This window comes from Bombina bombina, chromosome 11 (genome assembly GCF_027579735.1).
Source record: "Bombina bombina isolate aBomBom1 chromosome 11, aBomBom1.pri, whole genome shotgun sequence".
Taxonomy (NCBI): Eukaryota; Metazoa; Chordata; class Amphibia; order Anura; family Bombinatoridae; genus Bombina; species Bombina bombina.
This window is the reverse complement of record NC_069509.1, coordinates 33,255,463-33,282,102: the sequence shown is the minus strand read 5'-3', so window position 1 is coordinate 33,282,102 and position 26,640 is coordinate 33,255,463. Positions and strand designations below refer to the sequence as shown.

Below are 26,640 nucleotides of genomic sequence, written 5' to 3'. Positions count from 1 at the left end.
GTTTACTAGAGAGGGCTTCTCTGTGGTGTCAGATGGAGTATGACCCCTCTGCAACAACCTTGTCTACAACTTTCCTGCGCATTGTGGTCATGACAACTTGTAGCTGTGATATTTTCCCATGATAATGTCACTGGGGAGACAGTCCGGACAAGAACCCTTGTATCCTGTACTTCAGATTCCTTTTTTTCTCCAACCATCTAATCTACACATCACAGTTTATACCCAGAAAAGCTGACACAGGATTTGGCTTCTGGCACTTGGCGCGCATCAATAAAGTTAAACTCCAATTCCTCAAACATTTTATTATTATTTAATTTAATTTAATGAATGAAAATTAAATATTTCAATATACATTCATGGTTTTATTTTACTTGTGTTTGCTGTAAAATACTTTTTTTTGTGCTTGTTCCATGCTCCCAAACTCAGTACCTAAGTACACTACAAATTGCATGACCTGGATACATGCTACACAGTGCTTGCTTAGCACAGAGCACAAACTCATTTAAAGCTAACCATAACTGGATAAACATACTCGCCAGACTTTTCAAGTTGTTTCACAAATCATTAATAAAGTAACAGTTTAAAATGCTTTTAAATACAGGTAGAAAACCCTTTATCCAAATTGCTTGGGATCGGAAAAAGGTTTGGATTTAGGAATATTTGCATCTGTATAATGGGCCAACTGAGAGAGGGGATGGGACCAGGTGCAATCAGCAATATTTAATGTCATAACACAGCTTATACATATAAGCTAAAGGTAGTTTTATATCATTTGTATTACTTTTGTATACATTGTATCTTAAGAAAGATAGTACAGTATTGTAATCAGAAATGTAATATTTGTTGTTTTAAAAAGATTAGTATTTACATTTTAGAACACCAAAAAACGAACCGAAGATATAGGCAGAGAAGATTGTGGCTTACAGGTGAGAACAAATAGTCGGCTAGATTACGAGTCTTGCGTTATGAGTAAAAAAGCAGAGTTAAGCCTCATAACGCTGCTTTTTTACTAACGCTGGTATTACGAGTCTTGCAGATTTAGGGGCACTGCACACTTTTTTGGCCTTACCGCAAATCAACTTACGCAAATTGCGTATAGTCTATTTTCAATGGGACTTCAATAGCGCTGGTATTACAAGCTTGTCCTGGAAGCCCAAAAAGTGAGTGGTACACCCTATCCCGTCAAGATTCGTAACACATTCTAAAGTCAGTAGTTATGAGCTTTACACTACAACGCTGTAGCATAAAACTCCTTACTAAAGTGCTGTTCCAATCAGCCAATAGAATGCCAGCTCAATCCTATTGGCTGATTGGATCAGCCAATAGGATTGAAGTTCAATCCTATTGGCTGATTGCATCAGCCAATAGGATTTTTTCAACCTTAATTCCGATTGGCTGATAGAATTATATCAGCCAATCGGAATCTAAGGGACTCCATCTTGGATGATGTCACTTAAAGAGATATTCATTCTGGAAAAAGACTTCGTTGGAAGAGGATGCTCTGCACCGGATGTCTTGAAGATGGAGCCGCTCCACGCCGGATGCATGAAGACTTCTGTCCGTCTGGAGAACCACTTCTCCTGGCTTGGATGAAGACTTCTCCCGGCTTTGTTGCAGACTTCTTGCCGCTTCGATGAGGACTTCTCCCGGCTTCGTTGAGGATGGATGTCGGATCTTCAAAACTGTAAGTGGATCTTCAGGGGTTAGTATTAGGGTTTTTTAAGGGTTTGTTGGGTGGGTTTTATTTTAAGGTTAGGGCTTTGGGCAGCAATAGAGCTAAATGCCCTTTTAAGGGCAATGCCCATCCAAATGCACTTTTCAGGGCAATGGGAGCTTAGGTTTCTTAGTTAGGGATTTATTTGGGGGGTTGGTTGTGTGGGTGGTGGGTTTTACTGTTGGGGGAGTTGTTTGTATTATTTGTTTCAGGTAAAAGAGCTGATTTCTTTGGGACAATGCCCTGCAAAAGGTCCTTTTAAGGGCTATTGGTAGTTTAGTTTAGGCTAGGTTTTTTATTTTGGGGGGGGGGGGTTATTTTATAGGGCTATTAAGATTAGGTGTAATTAGTTTAAATATCTTGTAATTTGTTTTTTATTTTGTGTAATTTAGTGTTTGTTTGTTTTTTTGTAATTTAGGTTATTGTATTTAATTTAGTTAATTGTATTTAATTTAGGTAATTTATTTAATTGTAGTGTAGTGTTAGGTGTTAGTGTGACTTAGGTTAGGTTTTATTTTACAGGTCAATTTGTATTTATTTTAGCTAGGTAGTTAGTAAATAGTTAATAACTATTTAGTAACTATTCTACCTAGTTAAAATAAATACAAACTTGCCTGTAAAATAAAATAAACCCTAAGCTAGCTACAATGTAACTATTAGTTATATTGTAGCTAGCTTAGGGTTTATTTTACAGGTAAGTATTTATTTTTAAATATGAATTATTTAGTTATTAATAGTAGGTTTGATTTAGATTTATTTTAATTATATTTAAGTTAGGGGGTGTTAGGATTAGGGTTAGACTTAGATTTAGGGGTTAATAAATTCAGTATAGTGGCGGCGATGTTGGGGGCGGCAGATTAGGGGTTAATAAATGTAGGTAGGTGGTGGCGATGTTAGGGGCGGCAGATTAGGTGTTAATACTATTTAACTAGTGTTTGCGAGGCAGGAGTGCGGCGGTTTAGGGGTTAATATGTTTATTATAGTGGCGGCGATGTCCGGAGCGGTAAATTAGGGGTTAATAAGTGTAAGATTAGGGGTGTTTAGACTCAGGGTTCATGTAAGGGTGTTAGGTGTAAACATAAATTTAGTTTCCCCATAGGAATCAATGGGGCTGCATTACTGAGCTTTACGCTGCTTTATTGCAGGTGTTAGACTTTTTCTTAGCCGGCACTCCCCATGGATGTCTATGGGTAAATCGCGCACGAGCACGTATAACCAACTCACCGCTGACATAAGCAGCGCTGGTATTGGAGTGCGGTATGGAGCTCAATTTTGCTCTACGCTCACTTCTTGCCTTTTAACGCCGGGTTTGTAAAAACCTGTAATACCAGCGCTGTAGGTAAGTGAGCGGTGACAATAACGTGCAAGTTAGTACCGCAACCCTCATAACGCAAAACTCGTAATCTAGCAGAGTATTTTTTATACAAAATATTAATTTTAAAAGTTTGGATTTCAGAATAAGTTTGGATTCTGGAATTCCGGATTTGAAGATTTGTACATTTACGCCTAGATTACGAGTCTTGCGTTAGGGTTAAAAAGCAGCGTTGAGAGGTCCCAACGCTGCTTTTTAACACCCGCTGGTATTACGAGTCTGGCAGGTACAGGTGTACCGCTCACTTTTTCTCTGCGACTCAAGCATACTGCAAATCCCCTTACGTCAATTGCGTATCCTATCTTTTTAATGGGATTTTCCTAACGCCGGTTTTATGAGTCTTGGAGAAAGTGAGCGGTAGACCCTCTCCAGTCAAAACTCCTAATGCATTTAAAAGTCAGTAGTTAAGAGTTTTATGGGCTAACGCAGTAACATAAAACTGTTAACTAAAGTGCTAAAAAGTACACTAACACCCATAAACTACCTATTAACCCCTAAACCGAGGCCCCCCCCCCCCACATCGCAAACACTTAAATACAAATTTTAACCCATAATCTGCCGACCGGACATCGCCGCCACTTAAATAAATATATTAACCCCTAAACCGCCGCACTCCCGTCTCGCAAACACTAGTTAAATATTATTAACCCCTAATCTGCCGTCCCTAACATCGCAACACCTACCTACATTTGTTAACCCCTAATCTGCCGCCCACAACGTCGCTGACACTATACTAAATTTATTAACCCCTAAACCTAAGTCTAAACCTAACCCTAACACCCCCTAACTTAAATATAATTTAAATAAAACAAAATAAAATAACTACAATTAACTAAATTATTCCTATTTAAAACTAAATACTTACCTGTAAAATAAACCCTAAGCTAGCTACAATATAACTAATAGTTACATTGTATCTAGCTTAGGTTTTATTTTTATTTTACAGGCAAGTTTGTATTTATTTTAACTATGTACAATAGTTATTAAATAGTTATTAACTATTTAATAACTACCTAGTTAAAATAAATACAAATTTACCTGTAAAATAAAACCTAACCTAAGTTACAATTACACCTAACACTACACTATAATTAAATTAATTCCCTAAACTAACTACAATTAAATACAATTAAATTAAATAAACTAAATTACAGAAAATAAAAAAATAATTACAAGAATTTTAAACTAATTACACCTACTCTAATCCCCCTAATAAAATAAAAAAAGCCCCCCAAAATAATAAAAAATCCCTACCCTATACTAAATTACAAATAGCCCTTAAAAGGGCCTTTTGCGGGGCATTGCCCCAAAGTAATCAGCTCTTTTACCTGTAAAAAAAAAAAACCAATACCCCCCCACATTAAAACCCACACACCCAACCCTACTCTAAAACCCACCCAATCGCCCCTTAAACTTAACACTAACCCCTTGAAGATCACCCTACCTTGAGACATCTTCACCCAGCCGGGCACAAGTGGGCAGAAGTCTTCATCCGATCCGGGCAGAAGAGGACATCCAGACGGGCAGAAGTCTTCATACAGCCGGCATCTTCTATCTTTATCCATCCGGAGCGGAGCGGGTCCATCTTGAAGCCAGCCAACGTGGAGCATCCTCTTCTTCCCACGACTCCCGATGAATGAAGGTTCCTTTAAATGACGTCATCCAAGATGGCGTCCCTTGAATTCTGATTGGCTGATAGGATTCTATCAGCCAATCGGAATTAAGGTAGGAAAAATCCTATTGGCTGGTGCAATCAGCCAATAGGATTGTGCTTGCATTCTATTGGCTGATTGGAACAGCCAATAGAATGCGAGCTCAATCCTATTGGCTGATTGGATCAGCCAATAGGATTGAAGTTCAATCCTATTAGCTGATTGTTGGGGGGGTATTGTATTTTTTTTTACAGGTAAAAGAGCGGATTACTTTGGGGCAATGCCCCGCAAAAGGCCCTTTTAAGGGCTATTTGTAATTTAGTATAGGGTAGGGAATTTTATTATTTTGGGGGGCTTTTTTATTTTATTATGGGGATTAGATTAGGTGTAATTAGTTTGAAATTCTTGTAATTATTTTTTTATTTTCTGTAATTTAGTGGGGGGGGGGGGGTTCCGTAATTTAGTTTATTTAATTTAATTGTATTTAATTGTAGTTAGTTTAGGGAATTAATTTAATTATAGTGTAGTGTTAGGTGTAATTGTAACTTAGGTTAGGTTTTATTTTACAGGTACTTTTGTATTCATTTTAGCTAGGTATTTATTAAATAGTTAATAACTATTTAGTAACTATTCTACCTAGTTATATTGTAGCTAGCTTAGGGTTTATTTTATAGGTAAGTATTTAGTTTTAAATAGGAATAATTTATTTAATTGTAGTTATTTTACTTAGATTTATTTCAATTATATTTAAGTTAGGGGGGTGTTAGGGTTAGGGTTAGACTTAGATTTAGGGGTTAATAACTTTATTATAGCGGTGGAAACGCTGGTGGCGGCAGATTAGGGGTTAATACATTTAATATAGTTGCGGCGACGTTGGGGGGGCAGAGTAGGGGTTAATAAATATAATGTAGGTGTCGGCGATGTTGGGGGCAGCAGATTAGGGGTTCATAAGTATAATGTAGGGGGAGGCGGTGTACGGAGCGGCAGATTAGGGGTTAATAATATAATGCAGGTGTCGGCGATGTCGGGACGGCAGAGTAGGGGTTAATAAGTGTAAGATTAGGGGTGTTTAGACTCGGGTTTGTTGTTAGGGTGTTAGGTGTAGACATTAAAAGTGTTTCCCTATAGAAAACAATGGGGCTGCGTTAGGAGCTGAACGCTGATTTTTGCAGGTGTTAGTTTTTTTTCAGCCAGCTCAGCCCCATTGTTTCCTATGGGGAAATCGCGCACAAGCACGTTTAGCCAGCTTACCGCTACCGTAAGCAACGCTGGTATTGAGGTGAGATGTGGAGCTAAATTTTGCTCTCCACTCACTTTTTAGAGGCTAACGCCAGGTTGAAAAAAACTTGTAATACCAGCGTTGTTTGTAGGTGATCGGTGAGCTGGAACTGAGCGTTAGCAACGCACGGCTTTACCAACAAAATTTGTAATCTAGCCGTTAGTTTGTACTTTTTTAATTCAGCACTTGGTTGCTGATATACACACTGCAGATATATAAATAAACTAATGTCCTTTTAACAAATCGCTCTCTTCTCCCTAAATTAAAACAAATAGTAAGAGATAAGGTAGAAGCAACAAGGTCTATAATTGATATATCCATCAAGGCCGCCTGGGATAGTTATTCTGTGACAAGAAAGGGTTAACAGGAAGTCAGTAACACTAATGAGGATAAAAGGTTTGAAACGTGATGGGAGTCACCTGCAATTATAATTACTGTTTATAAATATTTAAGGGACATTAAACAGCTGGTTACAACTCACCATGGTATTGATTTTTATTTTAACCCCTTAAAGGAGCAGGTTGGTGTAGCTGCACATCTTCATGCTGGGCGTCTTGAAACTGAATCCTCTCAGTGATGGTGCCAGCTTTTTGAAAGCTGTATTGTGCATTTTGGGTTAGCACAGAGCAGAAGTGATACACAGAGGGTTACACAATGGCCCCTCTCCAAAACTCTCCCTTACACCCCACCGTTGACACTATGATATATATAAATAAACAAACCCATTGTCTGCCAGTCACATACAAATAAATAATTATGCCTGTTTCACTGCCAGACACATACACTAGTAATTTGATCCGCTATTAATTGCCCGCAGTGCATACAGAGCAGAAATGTTACCCCAGTGGCTTCACAGAGAGGCATTTTAAAAGCCTTTAAAATTTAGCTGCCACTCAAGGGACTTTAAATAAAATAAACTGGACATTTAGGGGCCGATTTATCAATGTCTGCCCGACATGATACACTGTAGCGTATCATGTCCAACAGACATCGCTAAATGCCGACAGCATTTAACATTGCACAAGCAGTTCACCATAACTGCTTGTGCAATGCCGCCCCCTGCAGATTTGCGGATAATCGGACGCTAGCAGGGGGTGTCAATCAACCCGATCGTATAGGATCGGACGGATTGCAGACCGCAGACCGGTCTTAAGACTGAAGGCTCGCACGGAAACAGGGGCCATTCAGCCCTTGATAAATCAGCCCCTTAGTGTTCAGTATTTTTGTATGGAATTTACTGGACAGACAGTTAAAATACAAAATTATGAAAAACAGCCACACAACAAAAGGCACAAATTATTTTTTTTTTAAAAAGGGGCTGTAAAAATAAAAACTGACTTTATTAAAGCATGATTAAAAAACAAAGGCACGTAGCACAACAACCCTTAATAGTTTTGTGCCCTCAATGAGAACTTAATCATAGGATCTGTAGCGGCGAGGAGAGTGTGATCGTAGATAGTTAAATGACTTGACAGTCCGGTTAAATACTGGACACCTGGTAACCCTAATAACATTTAAAAAAAGGTAAAAATACATTAGAAATAATATAGATACAAATTTAAATCACAGTAAAACTAGGTGTGAGTGTAGCACTGATTATGTTGATTGGCAGTTTGTTATGACGATAAAAAGAGTTGCTGATAAGATAACACAATAAATGTTTCCCCCTGCAGAACAGAGGCAAATTTACTTCTTTATTCAGAGGAATAAACTATAAAAATTACCCCTAGATGTATCAATGTAGTTAAAGGGACAGTCTGCTGCAAAAGTCACAAACTCTATTTTATTAGAGCATCTTATTTTTATATTACTAATCCTAGATACTGAATGTTGTGGCACTATAAAGATAAATAATAATAAGATACATGCGGTTAACACCCACAAAGCTAATCTACTGTTTGGTTCAAGTAGGACATAGCTGATGAGCCAATCATAAGCAGGAGTCGCACAACCCCACAAATCACTGGCCATCTTCTGCTTGTAGTTCATAAGCACAATTTTACCTAGGTGTTTAACTTCTCAGTAATTAAACACATAGTTATCTTGGACCTGTAATCCATAAATCATATGCTCTGACAAATTAGAACCAGTCATTTTAGAAAGAGGATGTAAATTTAAAGGGACAGTCATGTCCAAACTAAACTTTCATGATTCAAATAGGGCATGTAATTGTAAACAACTTTCCAATTTACTTTTATCACCAATTTTGCTTTGTTCTCTTGGTATTCTTAGTTGAAAGCTAAATCTAGGAGGTTCATATGCTAATTTCTTAGACCTTGAAGCCCACCTCTGCATTTGACAGTTTTTCACCACTAGAGGGTGTTAGTTCATGTGTTTCATATAGATAACATTGAGCTCATGCATGTGAATTTACAGAGGAGTTAGCATTGACTGGCTAAAATGCAAATCTGTCAAAAGAACTGAAATAAGGGGGCAGTCTGCAGAGGTTTAGATACAAGCTAATAACAGAGGTAAAACGTGTATAATTATAACTGTGTTGGTTATGCAAAACTAAGGAATGGGTAATTAAGGGATTATCTATCTTTTAAAACAGCAAAAATTCTGGTGTTGACTGTCCCTTTAACAACAACACGTTCAAAAGACAAAACTTACTATAAGTAATACATTTCAAGAAATAACTGAATCTGCCAGATGTAGCATGAAAAAAGTTATAAAGCAGAATGTCATGTAAAGCTAAAGAATGAAAACAGAATGTACAACATGTAGTGCTAAGGCACTGTGGCTGAGCTCTGTAGCAATCCAAGGGTTGCAAGTTCGATCCCCGGCGAGGTCCACTCAGCCTTTCATCCTTCTGAGGTTGATAAAATGAGCAGCGCCTTGAGACCCATACGGGTGATTAGCGGCGCTTTACAAGTACCCAATACATACATACTTACATGGGCCTCCTGGAAGTGCCCCCCCTTGCGAAATTTCTGGGGACGCCACTGGTGCAGAGGACCTTGTATTTGCTGACATGGGCATGGAGATAGCATATGATATTTAGCATACATATATGATGTATTTAGCACTGTTAATAAATGTAATAGTAAACATAAGGGACATCTCTGATCACTCAATGTCAATCTGTGGTTTTTAAGGGAAGTGTGATAATGCCAGGGCAGTGGCATCTCCAGAAACCATATAAGTTAAAAGCAAGGGGGGCAATAATAATCGCCAATGCCCAAGACCTGAGTATTATAAATATATATTAACATTTATGTATAGATACAGCCATTGGTATAGTGGGGAAGATGATGACAAATTAGGGACACGCTTCCCCAGAGATGATTATGTGCAAGGGCGTCACAGGTATATGAGGGTCATTTTGTCACCATATAAATCCTAGGCAAAAGCTCAACTAGAATAGGGAGAGAACAATTTAACTTACAAGGCAGATTGAGGCGCTCACCAGGCATAGAGAATGTCAGACGTAGGACGAGTAATAAGGCAATTAACTTGTGATGACACACCTGTCTGTTTGTTTTTGTGTACAAGGAGATAATTGACTACACATACATGTGGTTCTGATTACAGAAAACACATTCACAAGAGCAGTGCGCTGCTGTGCACTATGTGACTCCCTCTCTAGCAGTCGAGGTGTTAAAGGAACATTTTATGTGTATGAGGCCAGAGAAAAGGACAATGCCCCTTAGCAGTAATATTTAACTTGTTAAAGGGGTGATTCATGGGAGTAAAGTACTGACATCAAAGCTTAAAGGCTCTTATGATCTTCCTTGAAAAAGCCACATATTAGTGCTGAAACGATCATTGGAGCAGGGGCGTATTTAAGTTTTGTGCTGCGCTAGGCACTAAAACCACTCTGCTGCCCCCCCCCCCCCAGGTTTAAGGCCCTTTTTTAGACATAATATTTTTGGGGCAGGGTGTAAGAAATTAAAAAAATAATGTCTTTTTAAGTAGATGTTCACCAGGGCTTGCATTCACTCTGGTCACACACATATACATATACATATATATACATATATATATATATGTATATATATATATATATATATATATATATATATATATATATATATATATATATATATATATATATATATTAAGACATTATTTTGCAAGTCAGATGATTAAAGTGTTTATAGCAGAAAAAAATATCCTTCACTGTTTGATAGTTTGTCAGTAGGTAGTTGTTTAACCTTAAACATCTTCTTTGGTGATTGACAGTTATTTAAGCAAAATATCTGCTTGGATAAATATGTAATGAATATACAAACTGGCCTTTAAAAGTACTTAAAAAATACAACATTAGTTATGATAGGTTTAGGAATTGTATCCTAGGGGATAAAGTCACATGATACAATCATAATAAAGTATATACTTTGCATGTATGACAGATAGACAAACAGTAAATGTACAAGTATTTAGTGACTAATCCGTTTAAGTATTTTAATACCTAATGAAGATGTATTGAAGGGAGAAAGGCTTATGCTGTTTCACAGTGGTCACGGTGTAGTGCACACTGCACTGTGTAGTCCGTGTGAGTCTCAATCACGCGGTGGAGCCAGGAAGAATACCACATTCCCTCTCAGTCCAGGCCAGGCTGCGCAAGTAAGCTCCGCCTCCACTGTCACGCACACCCACATACAATCCCATAGGATAGCAATAGCCGGGCCCCGGTTCATTTAGCCACCCGGCCCTGAGTTCAGTAGAGTGGCTCTGCTGCCCTAGGCACCGGCCTTGTTGGCCTATGCCTTAATACGCCCCTGCATTGGAGTAAATGAGACTGAGGCAGGTCATTGGGAAGGATGAGGCACTTACCGGATGGGGGTGTCCATCATCCCGATCGTATCAGATCAGGATTATTTCAGTCCGGCACTTAAAATGTGGTGGAGAAGTTAAGGAGCAGTCAACACCAGAATTTTTGTTGTTTAAAAAGATATATAATCCCTTTATTACCCATTCCCCAGTTTTGCACAACCAACACAGTTATATTTATACACTTTTTACCTCTGTGATTACCTTTTATCTAAACCTCTGCAGACTGCCCCCTTATTTCAGTTCTTTTGACAGACATATATTTTAGCCAATCAGTGCTGACCCCGAGGTAACTTCACGGACGTGAGCACAATGTTACCTATATGGCACACATGAACTAACGTCCTCTAGTTGTGAAAAACTGTCAAAATGCATTTAGATGAGAGGCGGCCTTCAAGGTCTAAGAAATTTGCATATGAGCCTACATAGGTTAAGCTTTCAACTAAGAATACCAAGAGAACAAAGCAAAATTGGTGATAAAAGTAAATTGGAAAGTTGTTTAAAATGACATGCCCTATCTAAATCATGAAAGTTTATTTTGGACTTGACTGTCCCTTTAACTTACGTTTCAGGTCAGCTTGAAACGATAGTGGTAGAAGGCAGCATCCGCTGCTTAATAAATCCAACCCAAAGACTTTAATTCAGATCCGTGTATTGTGAAATAGCGGAGTCACAAATTCATCCTAAAGCTATTTTGATAGTTTGAGTGACATTTATAATGAAATAATGTTAATAGTAATATATTTTCATTCACTGATTGCTCATTAGTCATGGGGTAATGATTTGAATGCAACTTATATACTTACCTAGGACTCATAAAAGGAGAATTCTCCTTGTAATTCTCCTATGTGTTCTCAGTTCTCCTTTAGAAAAGCGCATCTGTGCAATTTATAAAAAATATGTTGTTTTTTCTTTGCGCTTCTCTATAGGAGAGCTGAGAACTAACGATACATTTCTGTAGTCAGATTAGTATCTGCGCCTTATTTATCACTGAATATAAGCAACTATTCTCCATGTAAGTTATATATAAACCAATAGAAATATTTATACAGCCTTCCTTGTAGCTTTAACACCCCTCTCCAACAAACTGTCATGTAAGGAAATACATCTAAATATTCATCGTTTTTATACTTCTATTTTAGAGCTTCTTTTATAGCTTATTTTTATGCCCCAATAGATATAATTTTTATGCTCTGTTATATATTATTTTTGCGCTCTGTTATATTTTTTATCATCCCAATACGTATTATTTTTTAATTCTAATAAACATTATTGCGCTTATATATATTACTGTTGCATCTTGTAGAGCCCTTTTTTTGTAACATTGCATCTACAACTGGTAGAGTATTTTCTAAAGCTATTCGCCACAGTAGTTATGGAGAACTTTAAGAACTGCTTGTGCAATGCCGCCCCCTGCAGATTCACGGATAATCGGCTGCTAGCAGAGGGTGTCAATCAACCCGATCGTATAGGATCGGACGGATTGCAGACCGCAGCCTTAGAGGCGGCAGACCAGTTATGGAGCAGCGATCTTAAGACTGAAGGTTCGCACAGAAACAGGGGCCATTCGGCCCTTGATAAATCAGCCCCTTAGTGTTCAGTATTTTTGTATGGAATTTACTGGACAGACAGTTAAAATACAAAATCATGACAAACAGTCACACAACAAAAGGCACCAAAAAAAAAAGGGCTGTAAAAATAAAAACTGACTTTATTAAAGCATGATTAAAAAACAAAGGCACATAGCACAACAATCCTTAATAGTTTTGTGCCCTCAATGAGAACTTAATCATAGGATCTGTAGCGGCGAGGAGAGTGTGATCGTAGATAGTTAAATGACTTGACAGTCCGGTTAAATACTGGACACCTGGTAACCCTAATAACATTTAAAAAAAAGGTAAAAATACATTAGAAATAATATAGATACAAATTTAAATCACAGTAAAACTAGGTGTGAGTGTAGCACTGATTATGTTGATTGGCAGTTTGTTATGACGATAAAAAGAGTTGCTGATAAGATAACACAATAAATGTTTCCCCCTGCAGAACAGAGGCAAATTTACTTCTTTATTCAGAGGAATAAACTATAAAAATTACCCCTAGATGTATCAATGTAGTTAAAGGGACAGTCTGCTGCAAAAGTCACAAACTCTATTTTATTAGAGCATCTTATTTTTATATTACTAATCCTAGATACTGAATGTTGCATAAATGCATAAATCATATGCTCTGACAAATTAAAACAGGTCATTTCAGTAAGAGAATGTAAATTTAAAGGGACAGTCATGTCCAAACAAAACTTTCATGATTCAAACAGGGCATGTAATTTTAAACAACTTTCCAATTTACTTTTATCACCAATTTTGCTTTGTTCTCTTGGTATTCTTAGTTGAAAGCTAAATCTAGGAGGCTCATATGCTAATTTCTTAGACCTTGAAGGCCACCTCTGCATTTGCAGTTTTTCACCACTAGAGGGTGTTAGTTCATGCGTTTCATATAGATAACATTGAGCTCATACATGTGAATTTACTGAGGAGTTAGCATTGATTGGCTAAAATGCAAGTCTGTCAAAAGAATTGAATTAAGGGGCAGTCTGCAGAGGTTTAGATACAAGGTAATAACAGAGGTAAAACGTGTAATATTACAACTGTGTTGGTTATGCAAAACTAAGGAATGGGTAATTAAGGGATTATCTATCTTTTAAAACAGCAAAAATTCTGGTGTTGACTGTCCCTTTAACAACAACACGTTCAAAAGACAAAACTTACTATAAGTAATACATTTCAAGAAATAACTGAATCTGCCAGATGTAGCATGAAAAAAGTTATAAAGCAGAATGTCATGTAAAGCTAAAGAATGAAAACAGAATGTACAACATGTAGTGCTAAGGCACTGTGGCTGAGCTCTGTAGCAATCCAAGGGTTGCAAGTTCGATCCCCGGCGAGGTCCACTCAGCCTTTCATTCTTCCGAGGTTAATAAAATGAGCAGCGCCTTGAGACGCTTACGGGTGATTAGCCGCACTTTACAAGTACCCAATACATACATACTTACATAGTGCAGAAAGTGGTGAGGGAGCAGAGAAGCACTACCCCCCCAACAGTGGCTTCCCACCCCCATACTTCCCATGCAATATCGCAGTTCCTGTGACACGCCCAGTTTTGTCCTCATGCTGAGGCCCAGCCCACAAATCAACCATGGGCCTCCTGGAAGTGCCCCCCTTAAGAAATTTCTGGGGAAAGTCACTGGTGCAGAGGACCTTGTATGAGCTGACATGGGCATGGAGATAGCATATGATATTTAGCATACACATATGATGTATTTAGCGCTGTTAAACATAAGGGACATCTCTGATCACTCAATGTCAGTCTGTGGTTTTAAAGGGAAGTGTGATAATACCAGGGCAGTGGCATCTCCAGAAACCATATAAGTTAAAAGTAGGGGGGGGGGGGCAATAATAATCACCAATGCCCAAGACCTGAGTATTAGAAATATATATTAACATTTATGTATAGATACAGCCATTGGTATAGTGGGGAAGATGATGACAAATTAGGGACACGCTTCCCCAGAGATGATTATGTGCATGGGCGTCACAGGTATATGAGGGTCATTTTGTCACCATATAAATCCTAGGCAAAAGCTCAACTAGAATAGGGAGAGAACAATTTAAATTACAAGGCAGATTGAGGCGCTCACCAGGCATAGAGAATGTCAGACGTAGGACGAGTAATAAGGCAATTAACTTGTGATGACACACCTGTCTGTTTGTTTTTGTGTACAAGGAGATAATTGACTACACATACATGTGGTTCTGATTACAGAAAACACATTCACAAGAGCAGTGCGCTGCTGTGCACTATGTGACTCCCTCTCTAGCAGTCGAGGTGTTAAAGGAACATTTTATGTGTATGAGGCCAGAGAAAAGGACAATGCCCCTTAGCAGTAATATTTAACTTGTTAAAGGGGTGATTCATGGGAGTAAAGTACTGACGATAGTGGTAGAAGGCAGCATCCGCTGCTTAATAAATCCAACCCAAAGACTTTAATTCAGATCCGTGTATTGTGAAATAGCGGAGTCACAAACTCATCCTAAAGCTATTTTGATAGTTTGAGTGACATTTATAATGAAATAATGTTAATAGTAATATATTTTCATTCACTGATTGCTCATTAGTCATGGGGTAATGATTTGAATGCAACTTATATACTTACCTAGGACTCATAAAAGGAGAATTCTCCTTGTAATTCTCCTATGTGTTCTCAGTTCTCCTTTAGAAAAGTCTGTGCAATTTATAAAAAATATGTTGTTTTTTCTTTGCGCTTCTCTATAGGAGAGCTGAGAACTAACGATACATTTCTGTAGTCGGATTAGTATCTGCGCCTTATTTATCACTGAATATAAGCAACTATTCTCCATGTAAGTTATATATAAACCAATAGAAATATTTATACAGCCTTCCTTGTAGCTTTAACACCCCTCTCCAACAAACTGTCATGTAAGGAAATACATCTAAATATTCATCGTTTTTATACTTCTATTTTAGCGCTTCTTTTATAGCTTATTTTTATGCCTCAATAGATATCATTTTTATGCTCTGTTATATATTATTTTTGCGCTCTGTTATATTTTTTATCATCCCAATACGTATTATTTTTTAATTCTAATAAACATTATTGCACTTTGATATATACACCTGTATTACTTTTGCATCTTGTAGAGCCCTTTTTTTGTAACATTGCATCTACAACTGGTAGAGTATTTTCTAAAGCTATTCGCGCCACAGTAGTTATGGAGAACTTTAATGCAGGTGTTTGCAGTAGAGTTTTTAGCTCTCTATAGGAGAATCTAAATTATAAATTTGTAACTAGGAGAATTAATTAACCCTTTTTTGGAGCACATGTTCTCTAAGGAGAATGGGAACAGATTAGGAGAAATTTAGTCGAACTTGCCCAATTTTAGGTACATTTAGGGCTAGATTTATTATAGCTGAGGCGTACAGGGGCGCATATACGTGCCCCTGTACGCCTCAGCTCGCCTGTGGCTTGGCGAAATTACCCGCAGGTATTTGGCATTACACATGAGCGCAATTTTGCGCTCGCGTGCAATCCCGCCCCCTGCCCGCGCACAGCCAATCACACGCAGGCAGGAGCTGTCAATGATTGAATTTCGCCAGTTTAGAGGTGGCAAAGAGCGTTATCAAGCAGCGGTCTGGTGACCGCTGCTTGATAAATCACGGCGAGCAAGTTCTTGTGAGAACTTGCTGCCGTAGGGGCTTCATAAATCTAGCCCTTAGTGTGCTGCAGTTTCACTTCATCAGCACGCCAAAAAAATCGTGAATCCTGCAATAAGAAAATGTTTTGTACTCTTGCGGACACTGGAGCACTGAGAGTGACATCACCAGCCGAACACACGCATGTGCATTGGCTTGTACTACCCAGGTAGACCACTGTGAATGGACTCGCATAATGAGTCCTACGGGGGGGGGGGTTTGAAAAATGTATATTTTTTAATCAAAAATTTAAAGAAAACAATAGAACTTTATTACAGACATGTATTTGATGAAAAAATTGCACTGCAGCAAATTTTAATTTAAACACACATTTTTGGGGAGTTTTATATATCTTTAATCCCAGAGCTGGAGTATAGTATGTGAGTCCCTACCATTTGTTCTTAATTGCTTGAATTAAACCGCAGTATAACACTCCTATAAACTAGAAGTAAGTACTGACATCACCAAATACCCTATATCTATCACAACCAATAATAAGGCATTTCCTGCTCAGGAAACTTGAAAATGGCATCTGACAAGTGACATCATTTTGTGCCGTGATGTAAAAAAAAACAAAGGAAATACAGTTGCTATAGAAACATAGAGCAAGAGGTAAAGTAACTTGGTGACCCTTACATTCTGCACTGTGGCGCTGCGTCCTTACATCATATGCGTGTTGAAATATAGTTTCCATAGAAACACAGGACATAAATAGATTGCTAAGGAACCAGCTGAACACTATATGTTTCTTAACTTGGTGAAAATTCTGGTGTTCAAATATTGTAAAGAGCAGAAAACAGACAAAACGACAGTAATTTGAGCATAACATCTATTTTGTCACATGCTTGATATGTCATTGGGGCTGTAGTTAGGTAATACTATACATAAGAATCATACAATTGCTTTCATGACTTGTATGTTTTGCAGGTGTGGGGCAGTCACAGCTTCAAAATAAAACCAAGTAGCCTCAGAGGGATTTCTGGGTACTGACACTGTTCAAATGGAGATAAAAGTCAAAATGTAACTTTCATGCATCAGAAAGAACCTGCAATTCTTAGTTTTACTTTTAATATCAGTTTTACTGTGTTCTCTTGGTATCCTTTGTTGAAAAGCATGAATAGGTGGGGTCAGGGCAGGAGCAGCAATGCACTGCTGGGAGCCAGCTGGTGACTACACACAAATGCCTCTTGTCAGTGACTCACCAGATATGCTCAGCCAGCTCCCAGTAGTGCATTGCTGCTATGGAGCTTTAACTATGAGTTTAATCTTTTCCAGGAGTTAAACATAGTTATATTCAAGCAAAAGTCCAGTAATAAAATAGTCTTAAAAGTGATATGCACTCCAAATACTTATTGTATTTATATTATGGTGGATGCAGCCATTAAGCAACTGGTGGCAAAGAGTCCAATAAAATAACTTCCGTTGCTTGTTTTAAGGTGTGAGTTGTTCCGCCAACAGTATAAGGAGACCATTCAAAGTTCAAACAACATGACCATTGGGTCCCCGACAGCTTTCAGAGAGACTTGGCATGTTGTCATGGTAACTCAGCGCCCAATGATCAAAACTTTGATGGGCAAGACAAAAAAAAAAATTGGCAAAATGTATCCCATAGAATATAATGGAGTTTGAATGAAAGGGAAACTTTGCAGGGAGAGCAAAGTTAGCAGGTGGCGTATTTTAAAAATTAGATCCTTTTCTGTATATATTCCAAACCAATTCTATCACTCTCCCCGAATCTAATCTAAACCATTATAAAGTCTTACATCTGAAGAAGATGACTACCCAAGTCAGGTAGGTTGGTGGTCCCAGACTTTGATAAATATCAGTCAGTATTTTTTTCTGGGTCCCTGACTTAGATAAATATCAGTCAGTGTTTTTTCTGCATAAGAAAATGGATTGTTTTAGTTAGAACTCAGATAATGTTGGTTAAATTGGTACATTCTATTCCCCGAGGGCCACAACCGGCATCTCATCGCCCATCTCAAGTGGCAGAGTACCCATATGAAGTATGGTTTAAGCTTGTAAATAAATTCCTCATGTAATTTTCAAGTTCCTCTCCACTAATTTCTATTCTGTATAGTTTAGATTTTCTGGCAGGACTTCCATGGGTCCCGTCAGATACACATTACTCAGTCTACTCACATTTTATACTTTAACGGACTCTTTGAAATAACTACCTAATCCTCAAATGCCTGACATTGGTGAAGGCCTTTTCTCTCACTGGTTTTGATATACTCAACTGCAATATTTTATCATTACACGTAGAGCAGTGGTTTTCAAAGTCATAGGCGGTGGGCCTCCCCTCTGACAACATTTACAAGACAATGCCCCCCCTCCCCCATAATATATTCTTTATGTTTTCTCTTTAAAGAAAATTGTAAAATGTATTTGTATATGCTTTAGTGCCCCACTGGGGAGGGCCACCTCACACTTTGGAAACTACTAACATAGAGTAAGAGCTTCCCTAACAAAACATTGTAGTTTATGAGAAAGTGTGCTGATCAGAGAGGCCGATACAACATATTGTTTCAATCGTTCACTGACTCTTAACAACTGCCCCCCTACAATTCTCTATTCCTATATAGCTTCTTGGGAGAAAGACCTACTTCCTGTTTTGTCATGTAAAGAGTGCTATACTATAAATCATTAAAACTGCCAAATTTGCACATTTCACCTCCCTCTTAGAAACAAATTACAAATTTTGGCTAAGGTGGAATCTCACGCCACAAAGACTGGAGTATCTTTTTCCAGACTGGGTCTTTATACTACTTGTGGTGGACATGGCCAAACAATCATAAAATTCTGGGAGGATGTTTTTAACTACATAAATACTCAACAGCAGCCTAGAGCCTGACCCTTTGATATTTGTATTTAATGCGGTATCAAAATTAACCTCAAAACTACATTCCCCCCTATTGCAAGGAGCTATAAACAGTATTAAACAAATCATACCGAGGTTTTGGAAAAAAAGACACCACCCCCTTTACTTTGCAATTGTGGCAATCACAATTACAATGTAACTAAATTACTAAACCCACAACTTTCTAATTTACTCCTATTATCAATATTTCTTCGTTCTCTTGCTATCTTTATTTAAAAATCAGAAAGATAAACCTTACAAGCCGGCCCATTTTAAGGTCAGCCCCCTGGATAGAGTTTTCTTATTGGTGGCTACATTTTTGCCAGCAATAAGCAACCATAACCCAGGTTCTCAACCAAAAATGGGTCGGCAAATAAGCTTACATTACTGCTTTTTAAATAAAGATAGCAAGAGAACGAAGAAAAAATGATTATAGGAGTAAATTAGAAAGTTGCTGAAAATTGCTGTTCTATCTGAATCATGAAATATATATTTTTTTTATTTAATTTCAGATAAACTTTTTACATAACTTATTTCTGTGGGAATCTGGTTCTATTCCAGTTTTTTAACTATAAAAATGACAATGAGGAAAGACACCCAACATCTGCAGGAAACAGACCTATTTAGTCCCAACAGACAGACATTCTGTTAAAGGGAAATAAAACCCAGAATTTTATTTTGATTCAGCTAGAACATACAATTCCAAACAACTTTCCAATTGACTTCTTTTATCAAATTTGCTTCATTCTCTTGGTATCCTATGTTGAAGGAGTTGCAAGCAATGCACAACTGTGAGCTAGCTGAACACATCAGGTGAACTAATCGCATTGTTGCTATCACTCTGATTAAACAGAAATAGAGATTTTAATTTACCTATGAAAAGGTTATATATTTTTAAAGTAGACAACCCTAGTTATTGATCTAGGCCACTGTTTTTCAAACCTGTCCTCAGACCTCCCCAACAGGCCAGGTTTTCAGGATTACCTTGTGTGAGAGCAGATAAAATAACCATGTTTACTAATCAGCTGATTATTTCACCTGTGTTCTAGTTCAGATATCCTCAAAATGTGCCCTGTTAGGGAGGTCTGAGGACAGGTTTGAAAACCAATCATCTAGGCCTATTTTGGTATTTGACCATCAGATACGATTATATTAACACAAATTGTTAACTTTTTCACAAACTTTGAGTTTCTGACTGAAATTATTTACATACAATTACTGAAGTCATGAGACAAATGGTTGTAAAAGCTTCCCTGGGGTCCTGTTTGTTGAGAAATAGCCGACATGCACGGCTTTGCAATTAGATTTTAGCAATTAGAAGACTGCTAACTGCAGCTGGGCACCACACTTCTGAAATTCCCAAGAGTGAAGGGGTTAATTATTTAGTTGGTAAGGGTAATAGTATTGTAATACAGAGATTGCCCTCCTATCTCCCTGATCCCTCCCCTCCCACACCCACACTCCTGACCACTATCTTAAAGGGAAAGTCAAGTCAAAATTAAAATCTCATGATTCGGATAGAGAAGCAATTTTAAGCAACTTTCTAATTTAATCTTCTATTATCAATTTTCCTTGGTTCTCTTGGTATTTTTTTTTTTTTTTTTTTAAAAAGCAGGAATGTAAAGCTTAGGAGCTGGCCCATTTTTGGTTCAGTACCTGGGTAGCGCTGGCTGATTGGTGGCTAAAAAAAATTATTTCAATATTTAAAGGGACAGTCAAGTCCAAAAAAACTTTCATGATTCAAACAGGGCATGTAATTTTAAACAACTTTCCAATTTACTTTTATCACTAAGTTTGCTTTGTTCTCTTGGTATTCTTAGTTGAAACCTAAACCTAGGAGGTTCATATGATAATTTGTTAGACCTTAAAGGCTGCCTCTAATCTAAATGCATTTTGACAGGTTTTTCACCACTAGAGGGCGTTAGTTCATGTGTTTCATATAAATAACATTAAGCTCATGTACAAATCCATATCATTGGGCCCTTAGAAACAAAACACTGCACCCTGTAATGACAGTAATTCCTGATACATAAGTCTGTGGTCATAATTATAAGCCTAAACCAATACATTTTAGCCAGACATGTTTGTTCCCATATGGCATACACACTTATGCCAATATTTAAAGGGACTTTCCAGTAAAAATTGAAATGCACATAGATTAATTACATCTTTTAATAGAAACATATTTGCATATATTTTACATGTATTGGCAAAATGCTTCTAGTAAAACTTATGGATGTTTTAGTGTTAACATTTTTCCCCCCATGTGCATGTGAAGCATAGCTAGATATTCTCAGTGCACCAGCATTTTAAATACTGCAGCTGCTCGGAAAGCTAATGGGGTTGGTATCATGTCAGCAATTAACAAATTGAGTCATTACCAGATGGTAAAAACACCTTAGGCTTTCTGAGCAAGTGCTGTGTTTAAAATGCTGGTGCACGGTGCATAATTAAAGGGATACTAAACCCAATTTTTTTCTTTCATGATTACGATAGAGCAGCAATTTTTTAAACTTTCTCATTTACTCCTATCATCAATATTTCTTTGTTCTCTTGCAATCTTTATTTAAAAGCAGGAATTTAAAGCTAAGGAGCCTGCCAATTTTCGGTTCAGCACCCTGGATAGCACTTGCTTATTGGTGGCTGACATTTAGCCACCAATAAGCAAGGAAAACCCAGGTTCTGAACCAAAAATGGGCTGGCTCTAAAGCTTTACATTCCTTCTTTTTAAAACATAATTTATGTAAGAACTTACCTGATAAATTAATTTCTTTCATATTGGCAAGAGTCCATGAGCTAGTGACGTATGGGATATACAATCCTACCAGGAGGGGCAAAGTTTCCCAAACCTCAAAATGCCTATAAATACACCCCTCACCACACCCACAATTCAGTTTAACGAATAGCCAAGTAGTGGGGTGATAAAATAAGGAGAAAAAAAGCATACAAGAAGAGGAACTGGAAATAAAATTGTGCTTTTTATACAAAAATCATAACCACCATAAAAAAGGGGTGGGCCTCATGGACTCTTGCCAATATGAAATAAATTAATTTATCAGGTAAGTTCTTACATAAATTATGTTTTCTTTCATGTAATTGTTAAGCGTTTTTTCCACTGAAAAAAATATAGCCATAAAAAAAATAAGTCTTTCTTAAAACAATTCCCATAAATTTCAAGAAAAAAACTTAAATCATAAGCAGAAGAATCAAACTGAAACATCTGTCTGAAGAACTTTTCTACCAAAGACTGCTTCAGAAGAAGCAAATACATAAAAATGGTAAAATTTAGTAAATGTATGCAAAGAAGACCAAGTTGCTGCTTTGCAAGTCTGATCAACCGAAGCTTCATTCTTAAAAGCCCAAGAAGTGGCGACTGATCTAGTAGAATGAGCTGTAATTCTCTGAGGCGGAGACTGTACCGCCTCCAAATAAGCCTTGTGAATCAAAAGCTTTAACCAAAATGCCAAATAAATGGCAGATACTTTCTGACCTTTCCTAGGACCAGAAAAAACAACAAATAGACTAGAAGTCTTCCTGAAATCTTTAGTAGCTTCGACATAATATTTCAAAGCTCTTACAACATCTAAAGAATGTAGAGAGCTTTCAAGAGTATTCTTGGGATTAGGACACAAGGAAGGAACAACAATTTCCCTACTAATGTTGTTAGAATTCACAACCTTAGGAAGAAATTTAAACAAAGTCAGCAAAATAGCCTTATCCTAATGGAAAATCAGAAAAGGAGACTCACAAGAGAGAGCAGACAATTCAGAAACTCTTTGAGCTGAAGAGATAGCCAAAAGGAACAACATTTTCCAAGAAAGTAGTTTACTATCCAAAGAATGCATAGGCTCAAAAGGAGGAACCTGCAAAGCCTTCAAAACCAAATTAAGACTCAGAGGAGGAGAGATTGATTTAATAACAGGCTTGATACGAACTAAATCCTAAACAAAACAGTGAATATCAGGAAGATTAGCGATTTTTCTGTGAAATAAAACAGAAAGAGCAGAGATTTGTCCCTTCAAAGTACTTGCAGACAAACCTTTATCCAAACCATCCTGAAGAAACTGTAAAATTAGAAAAGTAGGAATTCTAAAAGAATGCCAAGAGAATTTATGAGAAAAACACCATGAAATATAGGTTTACCAAACCCGATAATAAATCTTTCTTGAAACAGACTTATGAGTCTGTAGCATAGTATTAATAACTGAGTCAGAGAAACCTCTATGACTAAGCACTTGAGATCCTGATGGAAAAACTGCCCTTGAGACAGAAGGTCTGGCCTTAAAGGAAGTGGCCAAGGTTGGCAACTGGACATCCGGACAAGGTCCGCATACCAAAACCTGTGAGGCCATCCTGGTGCTATCAGAAACACATGCGATTGTTCTAATATGATCTTGGAGCTCACCCTTGGAAGGAGATCTAGAGACGGAAAAATGTAAGCAGGTTGGTAAAACCAAGGAACTGCTAATGCATCCACCATTTCCACCTGAGGATCCCTGGACCTGGAAAGGTACCTGGGAAGCTTCTTGTTTAGATGGGAAGCCATCAGATCTATTTCAGGGAGACCCCACATCTGTACAATCTGACAAAATACATCTGGATGGAGAGACCACTCCCCTGGATGTAAAGGCTGATGACTGAGATAATCCGCTTCCCAAATGTCTACACCTGGAATATGTATTGCAAAAATTAGACAGGAGTTGGATTCCGCCCAAGAAAGTATCCAAGATACTTCTTTCATCACTAAAGGACTGCGAGTCCCCTCTTGATGAATGACATATGCCACAGTTGGGATATTGTCTGTCTGAAAATGAATGAATAATTCTCTCTTTAATAGTGGCCAAGCCTGAAGAGCCCTTAAAAAATTACGGAGTTCTAAAACATTGATTGGTAACCTCGTCTCTTGAGGATTCCAAACTCCTTGTGCTGTCAGAGACCCCCAGACAGCTCCCCAACCTGTGAGAATTGCATCTGTTAAAATCACAGTCCAGGCAGGACGAACAAAAGAGGCCCCTTGAATAATCTGATGATGGACTAACCACCAGGACAGAGAGAGTTGAATGTTGGTATTTAAGTATATCAATTGGGATATCCGAGAATAATCCCTGCGCCATTGATTCAGCATGCAAATCTGCAGAGGTCTCATATGAAAACAAGCAAAGGGGATCGCGTCCGATGCTGCAGTCATGAGACCTAAAACTTCCATGCACATAGCCACTGAAGGGAATGATCGAGACTGAAGGTTTCGACAGGCAGAAACCAATTTCATTCGTCTCTTGTCTGTTAAAGACAAAGTCATGGACACTGAATCTATCTGGAAACCTAAAAAGGTGACCTTTGTCTGAGGAATCAAGGAACTCTTTGGTAAATTGATCCCCCAACCATGTCTTCGAATAAATAACACAAGTTGATTTGTGTGAGATTCTGATAAATGAAAAGATTCAGCCAGTACCAAGATATCGTCCAAATAAGGAAACACCGCAATACCCTGCTCTCTGATTACAGATAGAAGGGCACCGAGAACCTTCGAAAAGATTCTTGGAGCTGTTGCTAGGCCAAATGGAAGAACAACAAACCGGTAATGCTTTTCTAGAAAATAGAATCTCAAAAACCGATAGTGGTCTGGATGAATCGGAATATAAGGATACGCATCCTATAAGTCTATTGAGGACATGTAATGACCTTGCTGAACAAAAGGCAGAATAGTCCTTATAGTCACCATCTTGAAAGTTGGGACTCTTACAAAATGATTCAAAAACTTCAGATCTGGAACTGGTCTGAAAGAATTTTCCTTTTTCGGGACAATGAATAGATTCGAATAAAAACTTAGACCCTGTTCCAGAATTGGAACTGGTACAATCACTCCTGAAAGTTCTAGATCTGAAACACTGAACTTTTATATTACATATTCATATTGTGTGAACAACATTCTATTGTTACTTATCTCTACAACAGGATAATGTTTCATTGTCACTCATTCCAACCAATTTATTTAGCGTTTAATGTCCCTTTAACACCATGGGAGCTGCCATGTTGTAACTTAGGTTACCTTCTCTGCTGTGGCCAATTAAGGACAGTTATAAATAGGTCACTAGAGTGTGCAGCCAATGGCTGTGTGGGATATAACAGAGTTCTGCACTTCCATTTCTAAAGGGAACTGAAAAGCTCACAATTTCAGTGAGTGGAATTACATGAAAAGGGGACACAATAAATAATGAAAGTATATTGCAGACTTATTTATATATATATGCAATTTATTATTTTATATTAACATCTCAAAGTGTTTAATGTCCATTTAAGTTTGTTTTGTGACACATGAGGGCATCCCTATTTACAGTTTACTACTCTTAAAATGACATTCTCTAACAAATTACAAAATGGAGGGCAAAATCCTAATAGTTACTATAATATAAAACTTAGGTCCGTCCAGGAACATAAAAGTGATACTGCAGCGAAATTCTTGTATAAACTACCTGCATCTGACCCCTTATAAGTCACAAATTGCACTATGTACAATGAATACAATACATATAATGGAACTCACCCAGGTATTGAACAAGTATCGATGAACTTTCAGCTGTCATATAAGCCACCATTAGTAACCTCCAGGGTCCAAAGGATTGTGGAATCTGAGATCAATACAGGTCCCACTTGTGTAACCTACATGAATGACATAAATTGGTTAAAGTATCACAAAAAAATTGTGTTTTAAGACAATGTCCTGCTGACATATGAGACAAATATCTGTCACATTTAAGCAGTTGTAGCTAACCTCCGATAGTATTGTCTGCCCAACACTTATAAAAAGAAGTGGTAACGAACAAACATAGGTCTGGCCAGGTGTTCTATGATAATCGCTCTCTGTATGTAGAGATTTTTTAAGTTTTATTTTGCTTTCATTTTTATTTTCTATTTTATTGTTTCTATATCTTGCATACATTTTGTTCACCTGTATGTAACAGGAATACTGTGAAAAAGTTGGGTTAACCAAACAACGGTATATCACATTGATTTTACGAAATTTCATTTTGAACTATCAGATAACTGAAGGACACAGTAATATTTCAGTAGTGAAATTAGGTTTATTGGATTAACAGAAAATGTGCAATATGCATCAAAACAAAATTAGACAGGTGCATAAATTTGGGCGCCCCAACAGAAATATTGCATAAATATTTAGTAGAGCCTCCTTTAGCAGAAATAACAGCCTCAAGATGCTTCCTATAGCCTGTAATCAGTGTCTGGATTCTGGATGAAGGTATTTTGGACCATTCCTCCTTGCAAAACATTTCCAGTTCAGTTAGGTTTGATGGTTGCTGAGCATGAACAGCCCGCTTCAAATCACCCCACAGATTTTCAATGATATTCAGGTCTGGGGACTGGGATGGCCATTCCAGAACATTGTACTTGTTCCTCTGCATAAATGCCAGAGTAGATTTTGAGCAGTGTTTTGGGTCGTTGTCTTGTTGAAATATCCAGCCCCGGCGTAACGTCAACTTTGTGACTGATTCCTCAACATTATTCTCAAGTATCTGCTGATATTGAATGGAATCCATGCGACCCTCACCTTTAGCAAGATTCCCAGTACCAGCACTGGCCACACAGCATGATGGAATATCCACCAAATTTTACTGTGGGTAGCAAGTGTTTGTCTTGGAACGCTGTGTTCTTTTGCCGCCATGCATACTGCCCCTTGACCAAATAACTCACTGTTTG

The 26,640-nt window shown here is 37.8% G+C and overlaps 1 long non-coding RNA gene across 1 annotated transcript; it reads right to left on the bottom strand.

The window, feature by feature from the left end:
- Window positions 1-12,474: 12,474 nt before the first annotated feature.
- LOC128642000 (uncharacterized) lies at window positions 12,475-25,586 on the bottom strand. Its single transcript, XR_008399604.1, has 2 exons — window positions 25,469-25,586; window positions 12,475-12,669 (listed from the first exon to the last, which is right to left on the bottom strand). It is a non-coding gene; the product is annotated as an uncharacterized LOC128642000 (long non-coding RNA).
- Window positions 25,587-26,640: the final 1,054 nt, after the last annotated feature.